The sequence below is a fragment of the Chiloscyllium punctatum genome, chromosome 49, assembly GCF_047496795.1.
Source record: "Chiloscyllium punctatum isolate Juve2018m chromosome 49, sChiPun1.3, whole genome shotgun sequence".
Classification (NCBI taxonomy): Eukaryota; Metazoa; Chordata; class Chondrichthyes; order Orectolobiformes; family Hemiscylliidae; genus Chiloscyllium; species Chiloscyllium punctatum.
The window spans coordinates 60,445,404-60,462,585 of NC_092787.1; the positions used below are offsets into that span (position 1 = coordinate 60,445,404).

At 36.9% G+C, this 17,182-nt stretch overlaps 1 protein-coding gene and 1 long non-coding RNA gene across 2 annotated transcripts in view; one reads left to right on the forward strand and one right to left on the reverse strand.

Moving 5' to 3' along the window:
- The window catches only part of LOC140469240 (multiple epidermal growth factor-like domains protein 9), a 329,117-nt gene that overhangs the window by 188,713 nt on the left and 123,222 nt on the right, over nt 1–17,182 (reverse strand). The window lies entirely within an intron of this gene.
- Nucleotides 557–15,307, forward strand: LOC140469242 (uncharacterized). The gene is made up of 3 exons (XR_011956035.1): nt 557–601; nt 13,425–13,484; nt 15,226–15,307. It is a non-coding gene; the product is annotated as an uncharacterized lncRNA (long non-coding RNA).

Here is a 17,182-nt window from a genome sequence, read left to right on the forward strand (position 1 = left end):
CTGTCAATGAACAGGAGTCTCACTTACATTATTTTTTATCCTAAGGAAAGATACTGGAGTGGAAATTTATCTTAGTACGAAGGAACAGAAAGGATGTTACTGGATCAACCACCAGTTATATGTAGCACCTAACATTCAGTCCCATCACAGTCAATGGAATTAAATCCAAATGCTGTACAGAATGGGCAATCTGATGTAAGCTGAATTGCCTGAGAACAATTCCTTCCCCAATGTGTTTTCATGGAATATCTTGCCCAGTGCACCAAACCATAATGGACAAATATCCGTGTGTCTGGCAAATCGAGATGTCAAGCAGAGTTTTTTCATTTTCTGACAGCAATGACACTAATCAGATTTGCATGCAAGAGTTGAGCAGCTTCTATTGAGGTCAGCCAGCTAATCTGAAAATGAGAAACACATGGACAAAATTTTCCCCTTGTATTCAGAATGAAACAAAACTTCAGTTCAGGTCAACTGCTACGCTTATTGAAAATCTCAGCAAAGATGAATTGCAGCTCTGTTCATTTTCGTTGGTAGCAAAGTCTACATCATGGCATTAAATATCTCTTGGATGCAGACTGGAGTCCCAAAGGAACGTAAGGTTAGTTTGTGATTACACAAAGGCAGATAGTCAGCTTATTTGATCTTGGATCCAACTTTCTGTCCTATTTGACAACAAGATTTGTTTTATTATTAATTGCAGCAAAAGTTGCTGTTTCTTTATTACAGCTAAATGCTTATTTACCCATTGAGGAAATGATATATTCATGGATATTGATCAATAGACCAGTATTTCATATCAATAAATCACTGATACAAAATACACTGAGGTGATTTAATATTTAGGGTGGTCATATTCTGACTATATATTTCTTAAGAATTATAAAACAATGATCTTCAAGGCTGGAGCTGCAGCATTGGAGGCTGAGGGGTGACCTTATAGAGGTTTATAAAATCATGAGGGGCATAGACAGAGTGATAAGCTCTTTTCCCCAGCATAAGGGAGTCCGAAACCGGAGGGCATAGGTTAAGGTGAACGGGGAAAGATTTAAAAGGGACCTAAGGGGCAACTTTTTCCATGCAAAGGATGGTGCGTATATGGAATGAGCTGCCAGAGGAAGTGATGGAGGTTGGTGCAATTACAACATTTAAAAGGCATCTGAATGGGTATATGAATGGGAAGGGTTTAGAGTGATATAGACCAAGTACTGGCAAATGGGACCAGATTAATTTAGGATGTCTGGTGAGCATGGATGAGCTAGACCAAAGGGTCTGTTTCTGTGTTGTACATCTCTATGACTCTAAGACTCTAAACAAATATAGGCTTTATTTATTAACTTATTAATATTGTGTCAGGTCAATGTCCCTGATTCAATATCCTTCTGCCGAGCAATCTCAAACCAATGCTCATTTACAGATTACACTTTCGAACATTCTTGGTTTTACTTGGCTTTCCTTTTAAGAAAAAAATAATAAATAAATGATGGAAATGTGAGCAATTAGCCTTTTAGCTTTTGAGTTACGTGCTAGGTGGAAGTTTATACTATAGATTATGCGCATTAATTAAGTTCCTATTGTTCTAGGACATACATTAGAATATTATTCAAACATGTTTCAATATTATAATGTTAACACTGGTTAGATTTTATGTCAGACATAATTATTTGGCCATGAGACCATTAAAGATGTTATAATGACAAAGTCCCATCACCCAAGCTCTTCCTTTCATCCTGTGCTTGCCCTTCCACAACCCCTGGCTGCCAAAAACAATTATGAACATTTCCCCTGTCGCAACAACCCTCTATCTTCTGAATACTGCACACATCGAAGTAGCACATGGCCTTGGCATCCAGTATTCAAATGCTAAAAGTGCTGTGAAGTAGCTTCTTTGCACATTGGTGAACAAAGTCAAGGCTAAGGTCTTTTGACAAAAGTGTCATTTTAAAGGTCTGATTAAACATAAGGCAGTAAAAGCTTAAAAGCAGTATTGTAAGATAATGTATGTTGTTCCAGACTTTTCAGCTATATGTCATTTGGAGCATTTCAGGCCTTTAATGAAACTCTTCATGTCATCTGACCATCTGAGGCAAGGCCAGTAAATATAATGGTTAAAATATCTAAAATTCTAAATTGGCTTAGATGTTTTGAAAAATATTTCACTTCACAAAAATTTGTTGTTTCAAAAGCAGAAATATCAATGCTGCAAGTAATGTTGTGACCTGTATTATTAAAACAAAAGTCCTCAATCAGCAAATTTGTATAGCAAATGCAGTGTTTGCCTACATGTGGCCCTTATATATCATGGACTGATTAAATGGAGTATTTAACATTGTATTCTTTATATGAACCATTGCAACTATCTTTGGAATTAATGTAGATTGGAAAGTATGAAGGCTAACCTTTTAATCTACCTTTTTGCATGTTGGTCAAGGCAGAGCCGTATTGATGAAAAAAATAATTTGCTTCTGGAGAGGTGCTCATCTTCCATCCATATTAAATGTAAATGCCACATTTCATATTGGCTGACATCCAGCATCAACAGGAATAATGCGAAGGGTTGAGCAGGAGTGAGTAGGTAAATGCAAGAAATATGGCATAGCATTTACTGTACTACACTTTAGATCTAAAATTGACTTTGGATCCAGACTGCCTGTTGTGATCACTAGGATCACAAGTTATCCAGACATCATAGCACTATTTCTCATGGCCCCAGGCTCTGGGTGGTTTTACTAACATCAAAGCCCACCCCACAGAGCAGCTGTCAACAGCACAAACCATGCTTCATATCAACATACTTTCAGTTAACCTTTTGATTTCATGATCTGAAATCTCCCAGTATAAATGTAATCCAATTAATACTGTGCAAAAACATTCAAGCTGGTCCTTTGACAGGTACCTTGGGAGATCATATTGAAATTAATAACCTGCACAGAAGTAAATTTTCAGTTTTCTTTTTGTTTCAAGACATTCTTCATGCCCCCTATATCAGGTTATCAGTTTCCATCCAGGTTCAAAATGATATTTTTAATTTTTAGTGTTTTATTATGTATTTTTTAATTCTGGAAACATAAAAGTCCCTTTTTACTGTCCCTTGTTTTGAAGATTGATTAAAAGGAAAGTCATACTTAATTTTTAATTTTACATTTTTAATATTTCAGACAACAGTTAAAATTGAAGGACTTAGAATCCACAGTTGTATTTTTCAGAGTAACAGAGGTTGTCTAGCAAATATGTTACATATTATATTGTGATATATCTAAATATATTGAAATGTGTAAGACTTGACTTTCAGTTTGTATCTATCATGGATAGACATACGTTGATCAATATATTTCAAAAGTGAGCCCGGTATTGAGATGCCATTTTTGGAAAGCCAATGACAAATACACAATGCAGACACCATTGATCATTTTCGATGATTGTTTTTTAAACAGCATTTACACCCCCCTTGAATTTGTACTATCTACACAATAAATAACAACAAATACCATGACTCCCAACACTATTTTGACAACCTGATGGCCCATTAAGTTTGTAGATATGTGTATAGCAAACCAGGAGGTATAATCCAAAATGTAAGCCATTTAGAAGCATCAAGGAAGAACTAAAAATGTTCTAAAATTATCGAAAAAAAAAGCTACCAATCCCAACAGTTAGGTTTCCACACTTGCAAAGTAAGTAGAGAAATATTGACAATGGAAAGATATGCTTCAGTGGGTAATAGGGAAGGCAAATGGGGTGTTTATTTCAAATTATACAGGGCACTGGTTAGACCACACTTGGACAGATTTGGTCCCCTTATCTAATGAGAGATATATACTGTGATTGGAGGCAGACCAGATTGTTCCCAGATATGGAGCGATCGTCTTCTGAGAAGACATTTAGTAATTTGGGCTTTTACTCATTAGAGTTTAGAAGAATGAGAGATGACCTTATTAAAACAAGCAGGATTCTTAGGAGTGCAACAATTGTGTTTTATTCAATATTTCCGTTTATTTGCATAGGGACTGAAATGGGCAACAGACTATTTTAAAAACGAAGTTTAAGGATTGCTGCATTTTTTAAAAGGAGGTTTCGTGACACGCATGGTGAATGCTGTTATACTGCTGTTTAGTAAAGCAGTGGGGAGGCCTATCACAGCCGGAGCTGGGAGTATGCATACATGGAGATGCGGCAGACAACAAGAGAAGCTCAGTCTGTAGAATGATAACCACTTGCCAAGGTTAAAAACTTTCTGCCTGTCAACATATAGGTGATTGGCTCCCAGGAACCTGAACAGTTTATGGGTGTGAATCTTTAGTCAGACACCATTGGACCTTTGAAAAAGAAGGTGCTGACAATGTCTCTGCTGTAAAGAGATCTCAAGCCTGAAGAAAGCCAAGTTATCTCCCTGCAATCAGTTGCTGTAAGCTGTGGCCTTTAACCAATAAGTCAAAGACTTTATAAGAGTAAGCCAATTGCTCAATGCCTCTTGCAAACAAGTGAAAGTACCTGGAAAACGAAGATCAAGAAGCAATAGATCCTAAGAAGCCAAAAAGGACCATTTCAATGAACCTAGTGGTCAGGAATCGTTGAAATGCCCTTGCAGACTTTCCATCTTTCTATAACATTCACGTTTTTACACCGCCTGTCAGTGTATATAGATAGGAAGTTTTAAAAAAGGGTTAGAATCCTAACTAGTCGAGTTATAGGTTGATTGTTCATAATTGTTTATCCGTAACTAGAATTTGTTTATTTGTAATAAATAACAATACGTGTTATGTCCATAAATCTGGTCTAGGCTTTCAGTCAATGTGGGTTTCAAAGACAGGCGAATTGGAGAATTTTGCATACTTCCATAAAATTTTTAACCTTTGTGCATGGATTGTAGGGCTTAATTTCCAGCATGCTATCCCAATATGGCATAACAGGGCTTGACATGGTGAGGTTGGCTGTCCTTGAGGGAGACTCTCAGATTAGAGGCCATAATCTCAGAGTCAGGAGTTATCCAGTTAGGACAGAAAGTAGAAGAAATTTCTTCTTTCAGAGTGTAGTGAAGATTTTTTTTAACCCACAGAGTGGATCATTAAATTTCACAGAATTATAGAGTCACAGTGTAGAAACAGGCCATGCAGCCCATCGAGTCTCCACCGACTTTCCGAATGGCATCCTTCTGAACCCCCCCGAAAAGCATGTAACCCTGCAGTTCCCATGACTAATCCACCTAGCCTGCACATCCTTGGACATTGAGCAATGTAGCATGGCCAATCCACCGAACCTGCATGTGTTTGGACTGCGGGAGGAAACCAGGGCACCCAGAGGAAATTCACACAGACACAAGAGAATGAGCAAACTCCACACTGACAGTCACCCAAGGCTGGAATCAACCCAAGTCCCTGGCGGTATGAGGCAGCAATGCTAATCACTGAGCCACTGTGCTGCTCTTATTCAAATTGAGACAGGCTAGGACTTTTAATCAGGAAGGGAATCAAGAGTTATGGGAAAAAGATAGGAAAATGGAGTTGCAGATTATCAAGTCAACCATGATTTCTGTGAATGGTAGAACAGACTTAATGGATCAAATTCTGCTCCATTGCATACATTGTTATAACCAAATTCAAAGGGGTGAATAAATTCCCATGTTCCATGCTTGAGGCTTGTGTCATTTATTTATGAGTGTGCTTTTTCAAGTCAATATGTATTTGACCATGTGTTAAGCTATACGAAGGAACAGTTCAGGCAGATCTTGAGTTAACAAATTCAAGTTGTCAGTTTTATTATAAACTCACTTAAGAAAAATATAAAACTTGCTAAAAAGTATAAAACCCATCTTGAATCCTACAACATAAACTCAATTGCTAGCTCACAAAAATCAAAACAAAGTCTATGTTGAGGGAGGCCAAAACAGGAAAAATATTAAAGTCTATAAGTAAAACAAATTCGATAATATGCTACTGATGTCCAGGAATGAGGGGCAGCCAATATAAACTGCCTGTTCTTAGAGTCAGAGTTGTACAACAGGGAAATAGACACTTGGTTGAACTCATCTGCACCTTCTGGATATCCTGAGTTAATACAGTCCCATTTGTCAGCATTTGGCCCAGATCCCTCTAATCCCTTCCTAATCATATACTTGTACAGATGCCTTTTCAGTATACTAAGTGTACCAGCCTCCATCACTTCCTCTGGCAGCTCATTCCATTCATGCACCACCCTCTGCGTGAATAAGTTGCCCCTTAGATCCCTTTTAAATCTTTCCTCTCTCCTTAAACATATGCCCTCTAGCTTTGGACTCCCCCCACTACAGGGAAAAGACCTATCCATGCCATCATGATTTTATAAACCTCTATATGGTCACCCCTCAGCCTTTAATGGCTCCAGCCTATTCAGCCTCTCCCTATAGCTCAAACCCTCCAACCATGGCAACATCCTTGTAAATCTTTTCTGAACCCTTTCAAGTTTCACAACATTCTTCCTATAGCAGGGAAAACAGAATTGCATGCAATATTCCAAAAGTGGCTTAACAAGTGTCTGGTACAGCCACAAAATGACCTCGCAACTCCTATACTCAATGCACTAACCAATAGAGGCAAGCATACCAAACACTTTTTCACTGTCCTATCCATCTGTGACTCTATTTTTAGGGAACCATGAACTTGCACTCCAAGGTCTCTTTGTTCAGCAACAGTTCCCAGGACCTTACCAGTTAAGAGTATAAGTCTTGCCATGATTTGCCTTTCCAAAATACAGCACCTCACATTTATCTAAATTAAACTCCATCTGCCACTCCTCAGCCCAATGGCCCATCTGATCAAGAGCCCCTTGTACTCTGAGGTAACCTTCTTTGCTAACCATTACACCTCCAATTTTGGCATTATCTGCAGACTTACTAACAATATCTCCTACGTTCAAATCCAAATCATTTACATAAATGATGAAAAGCAGTGCACCCAGCATTGATCCTTGTGCCACAACTGCTGGTGCTAGGCCTAAAGTCTGAAAAGTAACCTTCCATTGTCACCCTCTGCCTTCTATCTTCGAGCCAGTTCTGTACACAAATGGCTAGTTCTCTCTGTATTCCTCATGATCTAACCTTGCTAACCAGTTGACCATGATGAAGGTGCACAGTAATCGGTCAAATAAACCCAAACAGATTGATGTTCTTTTAACCTAGTCTGATCTTATCATAAACTCAAAGAACTACAGATGCTGGAAATCTGAAATATAATCTGAAATCTGGAGAAACATAACAGGTTTAGCAGCATCTAAAGAAAGAAGAACAAAGTTAACATTTCAACCCTTTGTCACTAGACTCAAAATATTAACTCTGTTTTTCTCTCTCAGGGTGCTGTCAGACCTGTTGTGTTCCTCCAGCATTCCCTGTTTTGTTTTTGATTCTAGAAGTTGGATGGCTTCTACTTTTTCTGATGCAATGAAATCCTTGTCCCAGATAATGCTAAGACACACTAAATATTATTTCAGACAATTATCTTCAATGGGTTGTCACCATGGTGGTGTACAGGGGTCTTGAACAAACAAGTGAGGCATAAATAAGTCATGCATTTATTTCATTAATGCTAAATCAAGTAGAGCCAAACACACATATTTAATGTGCAGTGTGATTTATAAAACTGGACTTTCTTGTTTTAATTTTAACATGGAGTTTGCTGGACTAAAACCCATGGAACACATAAGCTGACTACAATTTCTGGCAAGTTCAAATCAGCAGTTAGTAGGACAAACAAGAACCACCATCCTCCTGGAATCTCTCACATGCTCCATCATATAGACATTGCAGAAAAACTAACACAAAAGACCAGGAGAGACAGGTCCTCTCCAGTAGGAACTGGAGAATGAAGGGAAGCTACAGAACTTCATTATGCCTGTAGGGATGTTAACGATGTCAGCATCCACAGCGAACAATGGGTTTTTACCAAGTGCAAAGATGTTTAGCCTCATTATACTTGTGGAGGTCCTAATAGTTCAATTTATCTCCGAAAGTAACTGCAGAATATTTGGCCACAGGGATAGAAACCAATTCTTAATTGAAACTGGCTTCTCAATCCCTTATTGGTTTGTCATTAATATTGAAGATGTTAATATTAAAAATCAAACAACACCAGGTTATAATCCATTTGGTTTGTTTGGGAGTACTAGCTTTCGGAATGCCGCTCCTTCATCAGGTAGCTACAGAAGAGGATAATAAGACACAACTTATAACAAAAGATTAAGATCATGCAACTGAAATGATATATTGAACAAACCTAGATTGGTAATAGAATGGGTTTAAATCCCAGAACTTTTTAAAGTCACATTCTCAAGATAATTTAAGGTTTTATAAAAGAAGGTGACATCTCAGCTCAGACAATGCATTAAAAGGTATGAGGTTAGATTCCTGATGAAGAGCTATTGCCCAAGACGTCAATTTTCCTGCTCCTTGGATGCTGCCTGACCTGCTGTGCTTTCCCAGCACCACATTCTCGACGTGTGAGGTTAGAGACAGTCTGTAATCAATCTTGAGTTATACTGGTTCCATTTCTAAAGTAAGAATTTATAGAATATTACATGGATTGACTGCCTGCTGTGTGCTTTGTGAGCAAAATAGAATGTATCTGCAAATATAATTATTTAAATACAAATTCACCCTAGACTTATATGTGAGTGTGCATGCATGCAAGAGAGTTAGAGTGTGTGCATGTGAGTGTGAGAGTGTGTGACAGTGTGTGTTTGCATGTGTGCATGCTTGGTAAAGTGCATGTGTGAGTGTGACGGAGTATAAGCCTGTGAGAGGGTGTGTGCATGGGTGATAGTGTGGGGGAGTATATGTGTGTGTGTATATGAGAGACAGTCTGCATGAATATGTAAGAGTGAGAGTGTGTGTGTGTGAGAGAAAGAGAGAGAGAGAAAGAGGATAGTGCAGTAGGGTCACCTGTAGTGTGACATGAACCCTAGGTCCTGGTTGAGTCCATCCTCATGGGTTCCCAACATGGCTATCAGCTTTTGCTTGGCCATTCTGCATTGTTGCATATCCTGAGGTCTGCGACTCTTTTTTTTAGTAACTTCCTTTCTTTCCATTTTTTTCTCTTTTATTCCTTATATGCTTGTGTGTCCACATGTACAATGATCATCTCCTGGGTTTGAACATAGAAGATTACAGCGCAGTGCAGGCCCTTTGGCCCTCGATGTTGTGCCAACCTGTGAAACCAATCTGAAGCCCATCTAACCTATATTATTCCATTCTTGTCCATATGCCTATCCAATGACCACTTAAATGTCCATAAAGTTTTGAGTACTTAAATAAATCATATATTTCTAAGGCAACCTAATGAGAATTTATTGCAGATCATTTCAAAATTGCACTTCACAAATAAAGGGTTTGGGAAAATAGGCCATAGTTTAGTTTAGAGAAAAATAGAAGGGATATTCTTTTAAAAAAACACCATGCTTGTGGACAAATGAGGAGGAAAATTAAGGAATTCAAATGACCTTTCTCTCCGGTCTGTAATAATGGCGTTGAGTTTTGCCTGCCTTCTGCTGTTAAATGGTAAATATTTGGCCATGATTGAACATATTTACTAAAATAATGTACTGGCATTGTCTAAGAATTATTTGAGAACAAAGGCAGTAGTCTCATGGCATTCTGGACCATTGCACTATTTCACAATATCCTAGCAGCGATAGGTTTGTAACAGTATACATTTTAATACTGGAAATCCTTAGAAGACAACATGTGCAGATACTCAAACTAAAATGTGAAGTCAATCCTGTCAACTGTTTATTTTCCATGGTCATAACTTCAGTAAAGATTTAACTAACAAGACAGTTTCAGCGCTAAATCTCCTTAGCGAAGTTCTGAACCATTATCTGGAAATTTTAGTTGCAATTGAACACATATGTATGATTACACTTGATGTATTCATGTAAGGCACTGGACAGATCATATCTAAATTTAGACAAAATCAGTGGTAATATTTTTGTTATTTACTTTCTCTTAACCCCTTCCTTGCTTTCACTCCATGAGGTGGTGGCAAACTGTTTGTCAAGACTTGTATGACAAAATCATCTTTTGTGATTCTCATTGTCTCCTACCTTCCTGCATTTTATAAAAAAATCTGTCCAATCTAAGTGTCCTTATTGTCAGAGGCTCTACAATATCAGAAGGCTGTGCAGTTTTTGCAAGCAATGGCCCTAATGGTTTTGTCAGATTCTTCCAGGAGAAAAGAAAACCACAAAACATTCTCAACAGATTAACATCTATATGATTTTTGATGGCAAAGGGCAGAGGGAAAGCAGGAAACAAAAATTAGAAACTGCTGTTCAGTGATGTCCTTCAGATTCAGGCAACGGAATTTATTCTTGCTGATGAGTCAATTAAAAGGTTGTCTGCGTACGATGACCCGCTCGATCATGTTTTCTCATTGCATGCGGTCTGACCCACTTATTATTGCTGTATTCATTGGATGTTAGACATGCTAGGTTTTTATATTGTGATATGAAAGAGAGTACATAAAAAAATTAACAATTAACAATCTGCATGTTTTAAAACTGAACCACCAAGATAAAAATAGCAGCTATGATAACATTTTACTTTAATGAAATAAGGAATAACACCACACAATTTAAACAATGTAACCTATGGAGTGCATTCTATTCTTTATTGGGTTTTTTTGCTCTCTTCTTCATTGTCTGCCATGTGTTTACTGCAAGTAAACAAACAGCTTTCTGTAAATGCCACAAGGGCATGATTTCGTTTTCCAAAGACTGCATTTAAATCACAGACTCTGCATGAGCAGAATGTCAGCCAGATTGCAAAGTGCATTTACTGAAACAGGTAATGTGGTGTGATGGACTCAACTCTTAATCATTACTGAAAACCAAAAATGCTGGAAATCACAGTGTGTCAGGCAGCATCTGTGGAGAGCGAGCAAACTAATGTTTTGAGCCTGAAGAGCCATCTAGACATGACATGCTACCTTGCTCTCCCTCCACGGATGCTGCCTGACCTGCTGTGATTTCAAGCAATTTTTTTCAGTACAGATTCCAGCATCTGCAGTAATTTGCTCCCCTTAACCATTACCATTGTTTTTGAAGAATAACACACTATTGACAGTAATAATTACAGGCAACAATTCACTAATAATACTTCACAGAGTTACAGAAGGAATAAATTGCAGTTAAAGAAATAATGCCATTTATCCAGAACTAGAATGCTAGCTGCAATTTTGCTGCAACTCAATCCCCAATTACTTAAGATGTCATAATGTGATTTGCATTTGAACCTTATCCGCATAATTTGGCATTGTAGGTGCACAAGGTAACATGGATTTAATAAAAGAATAAATTATTTATTGGCATGTATGGTTTGTATTCATTATCACAAGAACATGAAGTGGAACAAAACATAGATCTCTTTAATTTACGCAGACAGCTATTCAACTTGTTGTCGAATACATACAATAGAAAATACTGCTATTCATTCTCCATAAATTGGCCTCATCCAACTACCTTGTCATCTACATACACAATATCCATGTACCAGTTATTTGCCTGTTAGCTATTATTTTGAATTGCTGATCCTGGAATAAAAAATGGAACATTCCCACCCTTGTTTCCCGTAATTGTTTACATTTTTAATACTTCAGTTGATTTCCATTCTAAGATGGCAACATAAGTTAGAGGTTGCAACATTTCCTCCTTTAAAGCATTAATCTTTTGAATATTTTATAATGGTTCATTTGTTTGATTAAGGTACCTGTCCTCCATGAATGGTATGTGCAGAAGTCATTTGGTTGGTAATTCTTTCTTCACTATATAATTAATTTGAATCAAGCAGAATGCTGATGGTACTGCATTGTTCATTAAATCAAGTTGAGGTATTGTAATAAACATTTTGTTTTATTTTCAAGCCTATTATTCAGATCAGTGCTTCCACTGAGATCACATGTATAGTGTGGCATAGTGGTTTCTTACAAGTGAAGATAAATCACACAACTTAGATTGTAGCTAGATTGCACACACAATTTAAACAATAATAGACAAGTGTGTCCCAAAATTCAAGCTCATTCAGCTTTCAGAGACAAAATCTTACTTAGATTTGTCCTATTTCCTTGTATAAAAAGAACTAAAGTCTGTCTAAAAGGAACAAAAGCAATTGTCCATTTGTGTAAATTTCAAAATCACAAATAAATCTTCAAAATCACACTTCTGCATTTGACATGTTCTTTGCCTGTGTGTCTGCCTTACATTGGAATGCTTTTATTTTGTGAAACTTGATTGAACAAAGAAAGCCTCGACTAAGCAAAGATATATGTCTTGCTGAAGCTGTGAGAGGGAACTAGGTGGATTTTTAAGAACAAGGTAAATGCAACTTGAGTAATTATTGTACTTTTAAGGTGTGTAAAATTGAACATTTTATACTGACAGTATTGGTTAATATCTGGTATTTGCTGACTGGAAATGAGCATAGGATTTCAACTTTCTCTATTGCTTTATGATGTCAAGAATACTGCACAATAAGTCTTTCCCATGTATGAGCTATCACTTACAGTTAATGAAATGACAACTTTCAAGTTAATTTGTGAAAACAATGCTATGTAAGGTGGCTTGAGGAGAGAGGAAGGTCAACAATAAATTTAATATCACAGAAAGATTGTATTTTGATCATTAAATATATATCATACCATCTGATGCCTTTTATGGTTTTATATACATAAATGCACAGAACTTATAATCAGATGGTTGGAATGTGTTGAGTCAGATATTTTGAAAATTATTTACATCACTAACTATTTATATGACTATAAAAATCGGACGTACACACGGTCTGGGTTCTGAGCTTCCTGGTGTTGCTGTAATTACACAGCCAGCTCCATTGCACAGACAATGTGACTAAAGGAGAGCTGGTACTTTTATATCAGAATATCACATGTTGTTGTGCTGCCTTATAGCTACAAGGCCCATGTGGTCTGAAACCTATGCCATAATACAACATTATCCATCTGTTATTGGCTATGATAGTACAATAAAATGTTGTGTTACACAAGAATTTTTATTTTGACTTTGAACCTACCTGTTAAGTCATTACTAATGTACATTTTCACTGTTAAACCAATAATATGTCATAAAATATTAAACTAACAATTGAAAAGTTAAGATTCATACGCTCTGTGGGTCTTTGGCTGTCAATAGGACTCAAAAGTAATAAGGATTGTAAAATATTGTGATTGGCTAACTTCACATTGACCAGTATTGTCATCAAAACAAATACTGATTTCGACTGAGTAACATTCAAAAATCAAATCAGCACTGTTAATCTTTTAGTGAGAATTATAGGATTTACATCACACAAGGCACAAAGGCTGGGTTATCATTTAAAGAATGAATTGGACCTATACTCAAGAGTATATCAGACTTGAAACATAAATTATGTTTTTCTCTCTCCACAGATGCTGCCAGACCTACTGAATTTCTTCAGGATTTCTACTTTCATTTCCCCAGCATCCACAGTACTTTGCTTTTATTTATTAGACAAAACAATTATATCTGAAATGGAATATGTCATGAATTCTTCATTAACTTTTCAACTGTTTAATTGATCAGTGCGTTGGCTGTTTTGCTACTAGACATTGAAAGGTGGAAGAAGTTAATCTCCAGTGAGATGGTAATGTAGACTATTCAGTTGGTCTCCTGATCACTAGTCACTCATTTTTGCTAGGAATGATACAGGTCTGGGGATATCAGGTGGAAATTAATTCGGACTCTTTTTGCAATTTCTAACTTGCATTTCCTTTGAAGCCATCAGCTGGAGTTATCTTGGTCCATTCTTCTGATCATATTAAACATGTTATCTCTGGGCATTTGTGACTAAGGAACACTCAAGAGTAGAACCAATATCTCACCTCCAGGTTCATATTTTAAATAAGTGAAGCTCTGTGTTCTGCATAGGAAAACTCCATAGACTTGATCACAATTGGGAATTCAGTAGAAAAGGAATCACAATCCATATTCCTGTGCACTATAGTTAATGATACATGTTATAGTACCAGTAGAAAAGCTCATGTTTAGTACATGACGTGGAACAAAACATGGATCTCTAAAATTTATGCAGACAGTTATTCAACTTGTTGGAGAATATAAACAATGGAAAATACTGTATTCATTCTCCATAAATTGGCCTCCTCCAATTTATCATAATCTATATTCCTGTGCCTTATAATTAATTATACATATTATAGCAACAGTAGAAAAGCTCATGTTTAGTACCAATGCACACAGGAAATAAATTATATCCAAATCTGGACTATGTACTTTAAGAAAGACATGAAAGTTTTCTTAAAGGGAGAGAAGAGATTGGGCTGAGAGATTACACTTACATCGACTGGAGAAGCTGGGGTTGTTCTTGTTGGATGGTGTGGTTTGCTGACCACAGGCAGCTTGTGGAGCTTCATGAAGTTTGCTCAACTTTATGCCTTTACTTTTCATGCTTACAAGAGCATTGCTTTTAATGATCATTTTGAAGAATAATGATTGTTATGACATTTCTGAATGAAAGCATTAACAGTTGCATTGTACAGGTAGATTTGTAAAGTGGACCTATGCTGACCAGAGCAAGACAGAGATTATTCACATTCATTTCACAACTGGTGAACAGAGAAGATATTAAATTCTCATTCTGGGCTGCACTTGAATGTGGAGTTGAAGGGTATTTCATGTACTGTGTTACAATAATGATTATTTGGGACAATCTGTATCCTGGCACAGCTACAGTAGTTCAGGCTTCAATGCAATATCAGTTGTGACAATTACTCCCTATAAGCTTACAATTTCATGCCATAATGATTTTACAGGAAGTCACAAATGGATAATAAATGATAAATTTTACTCTTCATAAAAATACTGCATTTACTTGAAGACACGCATGCCAGTCATGGTGGCTGAACAAGCTACATAGTTAGTAATTGGAAAAGGATTGGGCAACTGAGTCTTTTAGTAAAATTAAAGAAAAGTCCCAGCAGCTGGTCCTCTGAGGCATGGCACCCTGGCAATAGCCATCACCGCCCACCCATTTTCCAAATGCTGATTTTCCTAGCTGTATCTGCAGAGGGGTGAAAGAAGTCACACCCTGAGTGGACTAATGTAAACAACAAAGTCACACAAACCAGACAAGCAGGAAAGGGTGGCTGCTTTACAGACAAAACTTCCAATAAATATTCAATGTACCTAAGCAATTTATCTGTTGCTTTCCAGCTCCTGTGACGTCTGAACTTACACCAAAGATAATGCACCTGGGAGGATCTGCACGCAAAGTTGACGAATTTAATAAATATTAGCCAAGTTATCATGTAATCAGTTTTTTTAAAAAAACTAGGTATACTGTACTGACAAAAACAGCTGTGAAATAAGAACTGCATAAAATTCAGTTGGGCATTGGCAAACAATATTTACGTTTTATTTGATTTTCTTTGGCTAAATCATGATTAATTATTTGTGCTAACCATTTCAATAAAAAAAAGACACAAAAATTATTGAGCTGTGCACTATAATGGTCAATTCATCAGATTTAAACCTGAAAACCTGCACTTCTCAAATTATTGTTGGTTAGGAGATTTGTTTGTGCAAAATTAACTGAAGGTTTAGCTAAATAACTGCAAGAGTCAACTGACTACAAATACACTCAAAATTATGAAGTCCATCTTCAGAAACTTTTAGGATTACAGTCACCACAAATGACTCAATACATCTTCAGTAATGTTTATATGTGATTAACATGAAAATGCTGTGTCATTGTTCCACAACAAAACAAAATAGGTTGCTATTACCACCTGAATCCCAAAAATTGCTACCACTTTGGCACTATTTATTTGGCTGCAAAGAATTTGGGATGGTTTGAGAGCATGAGGGGTGTTCTCCAAATATGAGGCTATGTTTCTGTTCTGCTGCTATAAAGGGTCTGAATAAATCAGGAAAGTCAAGTTCAAGAATTAATATTGCCATAATTTGTGACTAATATTGTATTGGATTGGAATGTAATGTCCCCTTTTTATCGAATAGAACTTATCAAATTAAGTTTCCTTCCACTGGTAGCAGAGATAAGAAAACTTTCAATTACAATTTCCCAAGAACGTTAATAGTAGTGTTATATCAGTTCTGAAGTTATATTCAAGTAATATTTTTCAAATACAGTAATATTAAAAGAGAAACAAAACAACCCATTTACAATCATATACGTTCTGAAGTCATATTAGACTCAAAATGTGAATTGTTTTTGACCTGTTGAGCATTTCCAGCATTTCCTGTTTTTATTGCTGTGATATTACATCTGACCACCACCAACGCACCCCCCCCCACCCCCTCCAATCAACAGAGTAGTTGAGACTAATGCTTTTGAGGAGATAGCTATGAATACCCTGATGGATTCTTCAGAGAAAGCCTTGGGAGACACAGTGGGAACTATAGGCATTGCTAAGAGACATCCAATCCATGGATGGTGGCAAGAGATCAAGAAGGTCAAAAAATATTGAAGAGATCATTAAAAGAAAGATCACAGTACTGAAAAAGCCTATCTGGTCGATTTACATTCCAGTATCATAGAGTCATAGTGTCATATCTTCAGTCCAACTAGTCCATGCTGACCATAATCCCAAACTAAACTAGGTCCACTTCCCTAATCCTGGCTCATGCCCTCTAAAGCTTTTCTATTTGTGTACTTATCCAAATGTCTTTTAAACATTGTAATTGTACCCACATCCACTATTTCCTCAGGAACTTCATTCTGCACGCAAATGACCATCTGTGTAAAAATAATTGTCCCCATGTCTTCTTTGGTAAAGAATAGAATACATTACTTTCTGGTGATAGGAGCACCATGGCTACCTTTCTGGTCTAGAGGTCCAGAGGCCTGGACTAATAACAGAGAAAATTAATTTGAAAAACAACTCCCTGGAAAAAGAAAATGGAATAAAAGACTTGCTTCAGTGACCCGACAATTGATTTATTGTTGTATAAACCCAAATGGTTCAATTATATCATTTTGAGATCCACCATCCTTATCCAGTTTGGCCTGCTTGAAATAGAGCAAGGTAAGTCTCCTGTTTCATAATAACTATTTACTCCTTAATTTTAACATATTAGCTGTCATTTCCCTTTTGCTATTTGAGGAAACCTGCACTGGAAACAAGAGCGGCTTCACTTCAAAAAGTATTTG